Source organism: Acinonyx jubatus, chromosome B4, assembly GCF_027475565.1.
Source record: "Acinonyx jubatus isolate Ajub_Pintada_27869175 chromosome B4, VMU_Ajub_asm_v1.0, whole genome shotgun sequence".
Lineage (NCBI taxonomy): Eukaryota > Metazoa > Chordata > Mammalia > Carnivora > Felidae > Acinonyx > Acinonyx jubatus.
In genome coordinates, this window is record NC_069387.1 from 114,680,764 (window position 1) to 114,696,771 (window position 16,008).

Sequence of the window (16,008 nt, forward strand, 5' to 3'; positions counted from 1 at the left end):
CCCACGCTGAGTGTGGAGCCTGTTTAGGACTCTCTCTCCCTCTGCTCATCTCTCCCGTTTGTGTGCTCTCTCTCTCTAAAATAAAAATAAATAAATAAAATAAAAAACTTTATAAAAAAACAGACATATGTGTGTGTGTGTGTGTGTGTGTATAGTTGTTTAAGACTTTGAATATATTTTGTCATAATTACCATAAAATTTTCTTTTCATCCTACAATTCAGAGTAGTTGAGGATTTATTAAAATAGTGTTTCTCACAGGGAGGAATACTTTAGTAGAATTCTTTAGGATCTGAGAGTTTTATGAGGATTTTAATATTTTTTGTATAATCTCACCAATAATTTCTAAAAATTAATATATTGGATCATTTTGAATACTCCCTAGTAATTGTTACCATGAATTCTAGTACCAACATGCACTTACTGACATGTGATGTCATGACTGTACAAATGAGAGTTTTGTAAAGTAGCTCAGAATGGGGTTTCCAAATTTGGATCTATAAGGGTTTTTTTTCTTGAGAAACAGTAGAAAAGGTAAATTAGCATGAAAGTAATAAATTATACCAACCAGTCAACAAATATAACTACCAAAATAGGCAATATGTTAGGCAATGTTTGGTACACAAAGCATTACAAAACATAATTTGTGTTTCAGAATAGTGTAATGTAGGTGGATAAAATATTTACATATAAAAATATTATAGATAAATAAGACAATAAATACCTAAGAAAACAAAATGATATGAGAATTTAAAAGATGCAGAAGTCATCAGAGATTAGCAGTTGTGGGGGCTTTAGAAGGGGGTTGAATTTTAAGCTCGTCCTTAAACATGGGCAGTATTTCTGACAGGCAGAAGGGAAGAGACTTTCCAGGAAGAGGAAACAAAATGAATCAAGTTGTGGTGCTAGGAGGCTACGGAGAATCTCTGAACAAAGTTTATTTCAGTACAGCTAAAATATTTTGATGGCAATGATAAAGGAACTACTAAAAATGACATGAAATGACATGTACTTGGGGTGGGCAGAATCAAAATGAGTCCCTAGAGTTCAACAAATCTGGAAATAGCTACACCAATACATTGATGAACTATGCCTGACCTAATTTAACCCTAGAGTAAGTTGTGTTTTCTTACCCAGGAGCCCCTTTGTCTTTTAATTCTCTTAGTGCCTCTTCACTAGTAGAGGCATTCTGGATTATGCATTATCCAAGTGTGTGATATGATTACTACAGACATTATGCTCACAAAAAGTTCAAGGAATTATATAGGCATGGAGGACTGAAGACTCCTTGTGAATGATCTGTATGAAACCTAAGTGTTATAGTCTGGAAAATTTAATAAATAATGATTTTGATGGCCATCTTGCTAAATTTCATTTCTTTGTATTATAATGTAAGTTTTTTTAGTTAATGAAAATTAATTATAGCTGCTCTTTCAGTTCTTAGGGATTAATTAAAGAATATAACTTTTTTTAAGAGGGTGGGATTAGCTCCTTAGAGTATGATGATGCAAAAATTTTTGTTGATTTTCCTTATAGAAATGGAACTAGTATTATAGATTCAATTTACTGATTTGGGTACTGGAAAGCCCAAGTGTGAGCTGAGTTACAGTCACCTATTTTCTTGGGCTTCTCTTTGTGACTTTCTCTGCTAGGAGCTGTTTACATGTGAAGTTCCATGGAGTTGTAAGATACATCTCCATTCACACATTCAGGTAAATTCTAAAGACAAATTTGCACTTCAATTTGGAATCTGTAGGAATTCAATTTTTACTGCTCTATAAGAGTGTGGTCTTTTTATCCTAGCTCTTGGAAATCTGGTTTTTCATATATTCTGATAGAAATCCTCCAGTCTTACTGTTTTTATTAAATCTTTTAAATTCAAACTTCCTTAGTATGATGAAAAACAGAAACTCTTTATTATATAACTTTGGTGTGGTAAGATTCTCTAAAGGCTCTTAGTAAACCTGGACAGTTCTTTGTTTACTTGTGCTAGATGTTGATTTCAAGCAAAATGGAGTCTTTGGAAAAACTGAGAAAGAAAAATCTCTCAAAGTTGAAGAGTTTGGTAAAGTGAAGATACACTTATATAGCTGGCAGAAGTCGGTAGCATAATGAAAATAACGAGAAGAGTAGTTTTATAATTAATTTCCTAAGTTCTATAACCTATTTTAAAAAAATACTACACACAAAACATCTAGGATACAAATATTTAATGGCATTAGAGTCAGAATTCCTAGAATAAACCATCCCTAATTCACCACTGCTGTTATATGGAGTACTATCTGAGGGGGGCATTTTAGAAAATGTTAAGTCTAACTAACATAAATATGGTAAAGACCAACATCAACAAATGCTATTTGCGTAAAACTTCTTAGTCCTTGAGGCTGTGTCTTAAAGAACACATAGGATTTTCCTTAGAGACAAGGACAAGAAGATAAGAATCCCAAAGGAATATTCTAGAAAAAAAGTCAGTAAATAAAGAGGGCATGTGTTGGAGGATTGGTTCTATATAGATCATGAAGCACATTAAATATTAGCTTAGGATGCTGGAATTTACCCTGTAGGTACTGAAGATCTATGAAAATTTTTGTGTAAGGAAATGATTAAAAGGTATATTAAATACACTTCTTTTCTTCTTTTAAAAAAAAACTTTCTACCTCATTCTTATCTTGTCTGTTGTGTTCTTTCTTCCCCTTTCTCTTTTACTATTTCTTATAGTATATATATATATATATATATATATATATATATATATATATATAGTCATTTTATACATATATATACAGTAAAACCTTGGTTTGAGAGCATAATTCGTTCCAGAAACATGCTTGTAATCCAAAGCACTTGTATATCAAAGCAACTTTCAAGAACCATTGGCTCAGTTGTGATCATGTGATGTTCGGCATCATGTACTACTCATACTGCAAGACATTGCTCGTTTATCAAGTTAAAATTTCTTAGAAATGTTTGCTCCTCTTGCAGAACACTCACAAAACAAGTTACTCACAATCCAAGGTTTTACTGTATATTTTTTTACCCCAGCTTATGCTTTCCAACAGTCAGTGGCACTCAAAACTCACATATCTTTTCTGATAATGTTCAAAATTTTTCAAGGTTGTTAATTCTTATATTATTGCTTTTTAGCATCCTTTCTACTTTTAAACAACCACTTACTAAGTACTATACAAAGATAGATGCTACAAAGTATTGTTCATTCTCTTTGGAGGAACCAAACTATCATTATAGGTCAATTTATCAGGTTTGATCTTGGAATGCCCCAGACTTATAAGTAATTTCACCCAGCTGATAGGTTAGCCCTGGCCCACAAATTCCAGGCCTCAGGAGGCCACAGACATATAGGGAAACTTCATCAAACATTCACATGTATTACAAGATAATGGGGGCAGGTCAATTCCCTCTGGAGTAAGGATTTCAGAGCATTCCCTTGCTCCCACATGCTGAGAATTGGGATGAACCTCCCAGGGTCTGAAAAATGCCAGCTTAGCAAATTTTTCTGCACACAGAAAAATTCAAGGAGCTGTCATTTTGAGAATTACCAAAAATAGCTGTAAATCATTACCTAGACCATCTGAAACAAGAAGTCCTTCCTCAGCAATACAACTGTTACTGTTCAAGCTTGAAAGATCACCCACTATTTGATGCTTGTGAAAAATGTGCAAGTAAAACTAGGTCTTTATTGAAAGAAAAGAAAAAAAACAAAAAGGAATCTTTAGTAACAAGTTAAACATGGCTCTTGTTTGGTCACAAACATGAATTAGATAAAGGGCAGGAAAATGGGATTATGTACTTAAGGTTTAGTTGAAGAAGAGTGATGTCTGGCTGTCTAATTGGAAAAGGAGAAATTGACTTTAATAACAAATTTATAACTCCTAATTATATAAGAAATATTCCTTGGCATTTTGGATATTCTATGCATTTCATAACTTCCTCCCTTATACTAAGTACTTTATTCTATTAATGTCAAAATTTTTCCTACTGGGACGCCTGGGTGGTTCAGTCAGTTAAGCATCCAACTCTTTATTTCAGCTCAGGTTATGATCCCAAGGATCGAGCCCCACTGTTAGTGTAGAGCCTGCTTGGGGTTCCTTCTCTCCTTCTCTCTCTGCCCCTTCCTCATGTTCTCTCTCTCTTAAAGAAAACAAACATTAAAAAATTTCCTACTTGTATCTAATATTACTTATTTGTTACTAATATTAATCTATTTGCAAGTAATTTTTAGCATACTTATAGGGAAGGACTCATGCAAACTTTGAACCAGTAATTTGAGCAATTATTGGAACAGAATGCTCATTAGTAGCTATGCACTTCAGTGACAAATATATATTAGAGCCAAAAAGATAAGGAGAGAAAATACAGTTTCTACATATTTGAGGATCAAAATATAGGAATCTGGGTGGGGGCAAAATGAGGGAATTATTATCTTTCAAATCCATCCCTATAAGACAGATAGTCTTGCTTAGAAAAGCTGCTTCTTCATTGTTGCTTTTGAGGCAGAAAGCCTTCTAGTAGTCTGCAGCCATGGAATTGAGGAAGTTGGCCACAGCAAGAGGTTGTGAGAATTGGATGACTGGTAGTGTCAGGCAAATGGGCTGGACAATCACTTATCAAGATGTCGTAAAACATTTAAACATTAGATGGGAGATTGCCTTAGACAACTTTTAGGGTCCTACCAGACTTAGGGTTCTATGATTTAAAAAAAAAATTTTTTTTTTTAACGTTTATTTATTTTTGATACAGAGAGAGACAGAGCATGAACGGGGGAGGGTCAGAGAGAGAGGGAGACACAGAATCGGAAGCAGGCTCCAGGCTCTGAGCCATCAGCCCAGAGCCCGACGCGGGGCTCGAACTCATCACAGACCGCGAGATCGTGACCTGAACTGAAGTGGGACGCTTAACCGACTGAGCCACCCAGGCGCCCCATGGGTTCTGTGATTTTAAGGCCTGCTTCTCTGTGTTCAGAATACTGAACTACTAAAGAAGACTCATGTGGCTGGGTCTTATTATCTCACCAATGCAGAACATTTCCAGATCATCTGAAAACCAAACAAGGGAGAGCAAAGAAAATATGTATGTCTTCATTCCTGCAGCACTTCTTGTGACACAAAGGAAAAGGTAAATAAATGTTAATAATCTCTGAAGACAGACTTTCATTTGTTGATACTGACTATACCTAAGCTAACATAAATTCTGTTCTTTTTTATTTTTCTCCTCCTGTTCTCCTCCCCTGCCTCATTTCCCCCATTGCTTGTGACTAAAGATATCATAGACTAAATATCATCCTAGCTCCTGCCTTTTAAATAAAGATATATTTCATCATCTAGTGATGCTTACTACAGACATTCACCATAATGGAAATTACCAAAGCAAAAAATCAGTCTGGTTAATTCTTTAGAGGACTCATATTAATTGAATTCTTTTAGGGATGCCTGATAAAATTTGCTTCCCAACTGCTTTCCAAGAAAGAAAGGAACAGCTGTTGTTCGTGTCCTGCTAAAAATTACAATGAAAGTTAGTGGGGGGGGGGGGGGGGGGGGGGAGGGGGAGGAGACTTTACAGCTAAGTATTCAGAAATTCTTGAATTTCATAAATTAAGTAATTTCTTTGTGCTATTGTGCCATTATTGTTTACATATACATGATTTTATTTTCATTTTTACCATTCAATTTTGAATTTTGATGGAAGAATGAGTCTTCTATTATACTGTCATTGGAACTTTAAAAAATGTTTGTGAAAAGAGAATGCAAACAGTGCCTACTCTATGAACCAAAGGAAAATGCCCACTTAAAGGCAGCTGCAGCAATTCATGGAACTCCATTTAGCTATGACAAATGATTTAGAAGTGGAATAATGCTATGCAGCAATTTAGGACAAAATGTGAAGGCAAAAACTGATTAATTTATAAAGAGATAGTATGTCCCTTTTAAAGAAAAGGATTAACTTTGAAAAGAATGAACTTCTTATGCATGAAAAGAGATAAATTCTAATAATGGGCTAGCCTGTTAGAACCTGCTCCTCTAATACAGGACAAAAACATGGGCAACAATGCTACCGCACAAACCTTTGAATAGAGAGTATTTTCAGGAAACATGTCTTTTCATTAACAAATAAAATATTCCTTTTCCCCATTAAAGGTTTGCATGTTTTAATTTAACAGAAGATGTGGGAGTTCTATGGTGAATATGAAGCATAATAATTGAATTTGGTGGAAAAGGGGGCTTGAAACATTCTGTCAGAATGGGGCAAAAGAGGTTGAAGGCTGGTTCCAAACCCTTGCCCAATAATACATATAGCAAGAATGCAACCAATTGAAAAAGTTTTACAAGGGCACCTTTTGGGATGAGCACTGGGTGTTGTATGGAAACCAATTTGACAATAAATTTCATATATTGAAAAAAAAATACAAAAAAAAAAAGAAAAAGTTTTACAATCTATTCATTGGTCTGAAGTTGGACACTAGAGAAAACAGCTCTTGTGAGAAAGTATGGGCAATAAAATAAAGATAGGTATAGAGCAGAAAAAAATATGTTTAAAGAATGAAAATTGGCCAGTACTTTGAGACTTCTCTCTTTTCAGTTAGTCAGTTGCCTGCAATTCTTAGCTTTTAAATGGGGTTGTAGGTCCAGGAGCCCATAACAATGTACTTATGCTCAGAAGGGGCAAATCCTTAAGTATTAGTAACAAACATATCAGCTGGGATTATAACCATTGGTTCTCAATCCCAGAACTGGACTCAGAGTTGCCTAGATAGAGAACGAACTGGCTTCCTGATGGAGGGAAAGGGAATGTCTTAAGGGAAGGAGCTAAAGACAAACTATGCCTATATTCACTATCTTGCCAAGAATCTTGTTCTGGTTGATAGAACTGGAAAAAAGCATGAATGGAGCCAATGTAATTTCACAAGAAAATTGCATTTAGTACACTGCATGGTAATCATGTGTTTATCTGCCTCTCTCCACTAGATTGTAAGCCCTTGCAGGAAAAGAACCAGTGGGTTAAATTTCTTTGAATCTCTAGTAACTGGCATAGAATATGTTTTCAATAAATATGTGTTAATTTTTTCCATTCAGGAAATATATTTTAAGGGCACATTGAGAACCTTAGTTATTGAATTTACTTCCATTTCATAAACTTGCCAAGAAAAGCAGGGTACCAATTATGCATTTAAAGTGGGAATGGGAAGGGGCACCTGGGTTGCTCAGTCAGTTAAGCATCCGGCTTCAGCTCAGGTCATAATCTGTGCTGACAGCTCAGAGCCTGAAGCCTGCTTCAGATCCTGTGTGTCCCTCTCTCTCTGCCCCTCCCCCCACTCTTTCTCTCTCTCTCTCTCTCTCTCTCTCTCTCTCTCTCTCTCTCTCTCCCCCCCCCCCTCAAAAAAATAAACATTAAAAAAAAGACATTTAAAGTGGGAATGGGATACTTTCAGTTGTTTGTCACAAAACAGTATTTTGTGTAGAGTAGGATTGAAACACATTCAGGTTTGTCTAGAGTGCTTCCTATAAGGTATATAGTAGTTCACAACTGGGCAAGGCATGTTCGTAAATATGTTTTTCTCTAGTAGTCATCAATAGTTGCTCTGGGAGATTTGTAAGCTTAAGGAACATGGGTCATTCATGGAGAGTAATAATAACAATAATGATGATGAGGATAAATAATAACAAGATAATAACAACAACAGTAGTAGTGGAAGATAATAACAATAATGATGAGGAGGATAAATAATAACAAGATAATAACAACAATAGTAGTAGTAGAAGCTAATATTGAGTAGCACTATGTACTGGGCACTGCTCTGGTTTATTATATAGCATTAACTCAGTGGATGTACACAAGAACCCTATAAGGTGAGTACAATTATCATTGCCATTTCACAAAGGAAACTGAAGTTTGAAGAGTTTAGATTACTTGCCTAAGGTTACAAAAGCCAGGAAGTGGTGGAGCTGTTGTATTTGAATTCTGGCAGTCCGTTATGAGTCTTAATCCCTAACCTATGCTAGGATAAAACCCTGGGGAATAGGATTTTGAGAGATCTGCTTTGGCCAAGTCCCTTGAGGGTGTTACCTAAATAAAATAGCTGTGTTCCAGGGCGTGCCTGGGTGGCTCAGTCGGCGTCCAACTTCAGCTCTGGTCGTGAACTTGCGGTTTGTGAGTTTGAGCCCCGCAACAGGCTCTGTGCTGACAGCTCAGAGCCTGGAGCCTGCTTCAGAGTCTGTGTCTTCCATTCTCTCTGCCCCTGCCCTGCTCATGCTCTGTCTCTCTCTGTCTCTCAAAAATAAATAAATGTTAAAAAAAATTAAAAACATAAAATAAAATAGCTGTGTTCCAAATCAATTTGTCCTTGAAGAGCTCTTCAGGACAGAAGCTGTTTTGCACTCAAAGTGAGCCATTTCATGGGTGTTCTGGCCTTGAGTGGATTATCAGTCCTATTCCTCTGGGAGAAGCCTCGCAGTTTTGGAGATAGGGGAATACAGGAAGATTGGCCCCCCATTTCCCTCACCTGGCTTGAAAAAGTTTAGGGTACGTTGAGATGGAGAATACTTTTAAAATCTCCTTGGTTCAATGTAAAACCTATCTGAGCACTGAAAATTCTGATGCCTCCTAGGGGCATCTCTGGGCCACTGCAAGTTTTACTTATCAAACTCCAGTGAATAAATTTACAAATGGAGATGATAACAGGAATGTAAATGAAGTCTAATTAAACCTTTGCTCTTTGTGGATAGCACCTCTTTTATGTTATTTACTCTATTAGATGTGATGTGGTAGGGATAGTAATAACACATAGTGTGATGGTTTTTATAGTCAGTATTAATTTAGGTTATGGAGAATGGTTAAGGAGAACACTGCATAACCTGATTCAGATACATTTTGAGATTCAGGTTGCTGGGTTATTTCCATTTTTTCATGTACAAAATTCCATAAGCCCCCAAACTGTGATTTGTATATCTAAGTGGCAGTTTATTTGTGCCATTGTGCATGCTCTTTACCATAAAAAATCAGGAGTATTCAGAAACATACATATAAGACACATAAAATTTCCAAATGCTACCAACTTTGTGTACTCCAAATTATGGGCATTTATTCCAAGATTACTCAAAGATGTGGTTCAGCAGATCTTTTTTTAATAGTATTACAGCTAGAACTAAGAACTAAAAATCAAGTTTTGTGGGTTATCTTTCAACGTACCAAGACAAAAGAAAGCAAAAAAACCAAAAAACAAAAAAACAAAAACAACAACAACAAAAAAACCAACTTCCCAAACCTACCTATCTGCATAAAAGAATGCAGAAACTGCTTCAGGGCAGAGAAAAGCATAATCTGGGTCTTTCAAATAAATTGCAAAACACTTTTGTATTTAAAAATATTGCTAATAAAGTAACCTCATTTTAAAAGCCAAGTGAAAGAAGGTCTTAAAATATTCCCATTGTTTTAAAATGTACTATTGTTACAATAGTGTTTTGTTTTGTTGTAAGTGAGCACTTTAGTTTAAATTTTGGGTCCTTGAGTAATTTTAGGTAGGATTCTCTCTCACCTTTCTGAGTAATGCTTTTCTAGAACAAAGAGAAAAATCTCTTCTTTTTGCAAGTCCAGGGATAGGGACTACTTTTCTTTATTTCTAGGGGCTTAAGAGCTCTTCAGGACAGAGGCTGGTTTGGACTCAAAGTGAGCCATTTCATGGGTGTCCTGGCCTTGAGTGGATTATTAGTCCTATTCCTCTGGGAGAAGCCCCCCATCTTTAAAGGTATCATCTTTTGAGAAAGATGCTTTGCATCTTTTTGTAAGTATATTCAATATTCTTTGTCTTTGTATGTATGGTTCTTTGAATTTTCCTGTGAACAAGTTGTAACGTCTTCACTAATTAATGAGTTAAATAAAATTGTTGACCTATGTTTATTTATATCTGTATGAGAGTCATGGCTTCACTTTTGAAAAACTTACCCTTTAACACTGCCATTTCTTATCCCACATGTGTTCATCTATCCTAAAGTTCTTCTATCAAGACTGCTTAAGCATGTACTTCTAAAAGTGGAATTTCAACTTGCTTTGTATAGCTAAATGGGTTTTGAATGTCTTATATTTTCAAAAGATTAATTCTACTAGCTTCCTCTTTTCAGTATCATCAGGTACTTTATCTTTCCTCTGGGGACTGTAATAAATATTTCTGCCTTAAAATTACAAATAGCATTGAACTAAATATTGTGATGCCCAGGAGGCTTATGAAGATTACATTTAGATAAGATCATTCTATTGTGTACGTATGCAATTTTTTCCCCACCATTACTTCATTGCATAGAACTGTATTTATTCTCTGTTTCCAATGGATTTTAAGAATTACTTCTGACTACTGGGCTTTGAAAAATGATGTCTAATAGACATGTTTATTTGGATAAATCCTATAAGTGAACAGAGCTAGATTATATGCATAATTTGGTTTGAGATTTGCATGTGTACAATGACAATAAAGTCAGACACTATGATTTTAAGACATTTATTTCAGTGTATCTAAGGCTTTCTTGCCTTATAATATCAAATTAGCTTCTCTATAACAGCCACAATTTGTTCAGCTGTAAGATATAGAACAAGAGAAGATTGGCAAATATTATTAGATTCTTGCTATACTTCTTGTCCTTAGGCAAAGTTTGAGTTTTCTATAAAACTGTATGAGAAACTATATCAGTGTATAGCTAAGTAATTTGAAATTTCTTTCAAGCCAAATTGCTATGTGGTCACTGTATTAAGTTTCTAGGATGGTTGTTACATAGCCATTTGAGCCACTTCATCTCTGTTCTTCATTTGATCTTAGTTAAGTCTTGTTTTTGTAACTTCACTTTGCACTTGTCTTTATACACTGAAACTTTCCCAAGGTGACAATGCAAATCAGTGATAAGATAGGGAACAGATGGGAATGCAAGGTGGTGCAGCCACTCTGGAAAACAGTATGGAGGTTCCTCAAAAAACTAAAAATGGAACTACCCTACGACCCAGCAATTGCACTACTAGGCATTTATCCACGGGATACAGGTGTGCTGTTTCGAAGGGACACATGCACCCCCATGTTTATAGCAGCACTATCAACAGTAGCCAAAGTATGGAAAGAGCCCAAATGTCCATTGATGGATGAATGGATAAAGATGTGGTATATCTATACAATGGAGTATTACTCGGAATCAGAAAGAATGAAATCTTGCCATTTGCAACGACATGGATGGAACTGGAGGGTATTATGCTAAGTGAAATTAGAGAAAAAAATCATATGACTTCACTCATATGAGGACTTTAAGAGACAAAACAGATGAACGTATGGGAAGGGAAACAAAAATAATATAAAAACGGGGAGGGGACAAAACAGAAGAGACTCATAAATATGGAGAACAAACCAAGTGTTACGGGGGGGGGGGGGGGGGTGGGTTGTGGGAGGGGGGATGGGCTAAATGGGTAAGGGGCACTAAGGAATCTACTCCTGAAATCATTGTAACACTATATGCTAACTAATTTGGATGTAAATTAAAAAATAATAATAATAAAATTAAAAAAAAATACAGGGGACAGAACTCCCAAGACAGTCCTAAAATATTAGAGGCTCCATCTTAGAACAGTGATGTAATCATGAGGATTCTTTTCCTTCCCACCAACACCTAAAATAACTTCTCATGATAAACTCTTTGAGGGGAAAAGGGATATCACTTCCAATTTCTTAGTACCTATTTAATTTTAATAATTTTAGAAAAAGATGGTGGAATTAACAATAATAACTTCTAATATGCTGTTAAAACTATTAACACATAACTATGAGACAAGAACCTGGGAAATTAAGTGAAGGTAAAAACTAGTAGAACTCATTTTGTAAGTAACTTATCTGTCAAGCAGTGTTTGACATGAGAATGAAGGAAGGATTTGTGAGGATTTATTCAATGTCTTTTTGGATTTAGATGGTTTTTATAATTAGTTGGGGGCCAGGTAAATTCTATTAGACATGCTGTGGGGGATTAATAAGTACTTTTCATCCCATTGACATTCACTTGCTCAATGTGTTCACATAGCTTCTGGTTATATAAAGGAAAATTCCTTGTCACAGACTATTTTGCATTTTCTTACAAAGTTTTTTTTTTTCTTTTTTTTTTTTAATTTAATTCACTCTAGTTCACATTTCCCACTGTTTTCCTTCTTTCTTGACAGCTCTGTTTGACTGTCACTCAGTATTCTATACAGTACAGAGGGTGTTACAAAAGTTGACTTGTTTAAGATAAATGAGCCCCTGATTGTAGTACAAGAAGCCAGTTGCTAGAGCATGTTTTCTTCCATAGTCTTTTGTTGTTGAATTAATTAATTCATTCAGATGTTTTTCATATTGGAAAAGTGCTTGTTTCTAGGTAAATCTTATAAAATGTAGTTTCATTATTGAGTATTCTCATATAAAAAAATTATGCTTGTTTGGCAACTCTGTCAGAATGCAGAGTCATTAAAGAAACCTGTGATCATCTGTATATGGCCAGAAAACGATAGCCACAGCATTTAGAAGAATTAGTTTTCTTTAACACCCACCCATTCAAAGCTATTGCTTTTAAAAACAATCAGCTTAATGACCAGGACTTTAAAAGAAATTCTGCAAAATTCCTATGTAACCAGCCATGGAGTTTTTCGTTTGTGTTTAGCTATTAATTTTTCTTATTATAATTATATTCATGTGACAAAAAATTTATCATTTTAACCATTTTTAAAGTATACAATTCAGTGGTCTTTAGTATATCAAAATGTTGGGCAGTAATTACCATCATCTAATTCCAGAGCATTTTCATCACACACCAAATAAACCTCATGCCCATTAAACAGTCACTCCCCATTTCTCCCTGACTCCTGGCAACCATTACTGTCCTTATGGATATGCCTATTCTGGACATTTCATACAAAAGGCATAATGCAATATGTGGTCTTTCGTGGTCTTGCTTCTTTCACTTAGCATCTTTTCAAGGTTCATTCATGCTGTAGCATCAGTACTTCATTCCTTTTTATGGTTGAATAATACTCCTTTTTAAAAAAATACATAGCTTTCTTTGTGTGTATTTACTTGTTTGTTTGCTTATTATGTTTAATGTTTTTATTTAAATTCTAGTTAGTTAACATATAGTGTAATATTAGTTTCAGGAGTAGAATTTAGTAATTTATCACTTGATCACCCATTTAGCCCATCCCCCTACCCACCTCCCCTCCAGCAACTCAGTTTGTTCTCTATAGTTTAGAGTTTCTTTTATGGTTTGCCTCTCTTTTTCCTTTCTCCTATGTTCATCTGTTTTGTTTCTTAAATTCCACATATGAGTGAAATCGTAGTATTTGTCTTTCTCTGAATGACTTATTTAACTTGGCATAATATACTCTAGCTCGAGCCACATCATTGCAAATGGTAAGATTTCATTCTTTTTTGGGGCTAAGTTATATTCCATTATATATCCATTCTTTATCCATTTATCAGTCTGAACATTTGGGGTCCTTCCATAATTTCACTATTTTTGATAAGGTAATATTCCATTGTACAGATAAACCACATTTTGTTTGTTCATCAGTTGAAGAATATTGGGGTTGTTTCCACTTTTTGGCTATTATAAATAATGCTGCTATGAATATTCATGTCCACAGTTTTATGTAGATATATGTTTTCAGTTCACTTGGGTATACACCGAGGAGCAGAATTCCTGGGTCATATGGTAACTCTATGTTAAACATTTTGAGGAACTGCCAGACTGTCTTCCACAGCAGCAGCAGCAGCAGCAGCATTTTACATTCTCATCAGCCATGTATTAGTGTTCCAAATTTCTCTATATCCTAGTCAACATTTATTACTATCTATCTTTTTTATTATAGTCATCCTAGTGAGTGTGAAGTGGTATCTCATTGTGGTTTTGATTTGCATTTCCCTAGTGACTAAGGATGTTGAGCATCTTTTCATGTGCTAATTGTCCATTTGCATATCTTCCTAAGAGAAATGTGTATTCAAACCTTGCCAATTTTTAAGTTAGGTTATTTGTCTTTTTATTTTTGAGTCATAAGACCTATTCATATATTCTAGATATTAGACTCTTATCAGATATATATGATTTGCAAATATTTTCTCCCATTGTGTGGATTGTCTCTTCATTTCTTTTTCTTTTAGACATTAAAAATTTATTTGAAATCTTTCTGCTTGAAATATGGTTGTTTCTCATACAGTCATCTTTCCTTTTTTTTTTTTTTTTAAGTTTTTATTTTAATTCCGGTATAGTTAACATATGGTGTCATTTTAGTTTCAGATGTATAATATAGTGATTCAACAATTGCATACATCACTTGGTGCTCTTCACGACGAGTGCACCCCTTAATTCCCATCACCTATTTCACCCGTTCCCCCCTCTGGTAACCATCATTTTGTTCTCTATGGTTAAGAATCTGTTTCTTGGTTTGTCTCTCTCTTTTCTCGTTGCTCATTTGTTTTGTTTCTTAAATTCCACATATGAGTGAAATCATATGGTATTTGTCTTTCTCTGATTGACTTATTTCACTTAGCATAATACATTCTAGCTCCATCCACATCGTTGCAAACGGCAAGATTTCATTCTTTTTTATGGCTGAAATTTCATTGTATATATATATGCCACATCTTCTTTATCCATTCTTCTATCAGTGGACACTTGGACTGCTTCCAGATCTTGGCTATTGTAAATAATACTGCTATAAACATAGGGGTGCATGTATCTCTCTGAATTAGTGTTTTTATATTTTGGGGGGTAAATACCCAGTAGTGCCATTGCTGGATAGTAGGGTAGTTCTATTTTTAACTTTTTGAGGAACCTCCATACTGTTTTCCAGAGTGGCTGCACCAGTTTGCATTCCCACCAGCAGGGCCAGAGGGTTCCTTTTTCGCCACATCCTCACCAACACCTGTTGATTTTAACCATTGTGATAGGTATGCAGTGATATCTCAGTGTGATTTTGATTTGCATTTCCCTGATGATGAGTGATGTTGAGCATCTTTTCATGTGTTTATTTGCCATCTGTTTGTTTTCTTTGGAGAAATGTCTGTTAATATCTTTTGCCCATTTTCAAATTGGGTTATTTGTGTTTGGGGAGTTGAGTTGTATAAGTTCTTTATATATTTTGGATACTCATCCTTTATTGGATATGTCATTTGTAAATATCTTCTCCCATTCTGTAGATTGCCTTTTAGAGTTCTTGTTTCCTTCACTGTACATAAGCTTTTTATTTTGATGTATTCCTAATAGTTTGTTTTTGCATTTGTTTCCCTTGTCCCATGGGACCTATTTAGAAAAAAAGTTGCTACATTTGATGCCAGAGAAGTTACTGCCTGTGCTCTCTTCTAGGATTTTTATGGTTTCAGATCTCACATTTAGGTCTTTAATCCATTTTGAATTTATTTTTGTGTATGATGTGAGAAAGTGGTCCAGTTTCATTCTTTTCCATGTTACTGTCCAGTTTTCCTAACACCATTTATTGAAGAGACTCTCTTTCCCGTTGTATATTGATTCCTCTTTTGTCAAAGATTAATTGCCCATATAATTATGGGTTTATTTCTAGGTTTTTTATTCTGTTCTATTGATCTATGTGTCTATTTTTGTGCCAGTACCGTACTGTTTTGATTATTATAGCTTTGTAGGATAACTTGAAGTCTGGAATTGTGATGCCTCTGGTTTTGCTTTTTTTTTCAAGATTGCTCTGGCTATTCAGGGTCTTTTGTGGTTCCATACAAATTTTTAGGATGATTTGTTGTAGTTCTGTGAAAATTAATTTGTTAATTTTCATGATTTGTTGTAGTTCTGTGAAAATTAATTCTGCATTAAATGTGTAGATTGCTTTGGGTAGCATAGACATTTTAACGTGTATTTGTTCTTCCAGTCCATGAGCGTGGAAGTCTTTCCATTTCTTTGTGTTGTCTTCAATTTCTTTTATCAGTGTTTTATCATTTTCAGGGTACAGTCTTTTCACCTCTTTGGTTAGGTTTATTCCTA

General features: G+C 35.0%; 1 protein-coding gene across 3 annotated transcripts in view; it reads right to left on the minus strand.

Moving 5' to 3' along the window:
- Positions 1–16,008, minus strand: part of NTN4 (netrin 4) — a 123,714-nt gene that overhangs the window by 42,501 nt on the left and 65,205 nt on the right. The window lies entirely within an intron of this gene.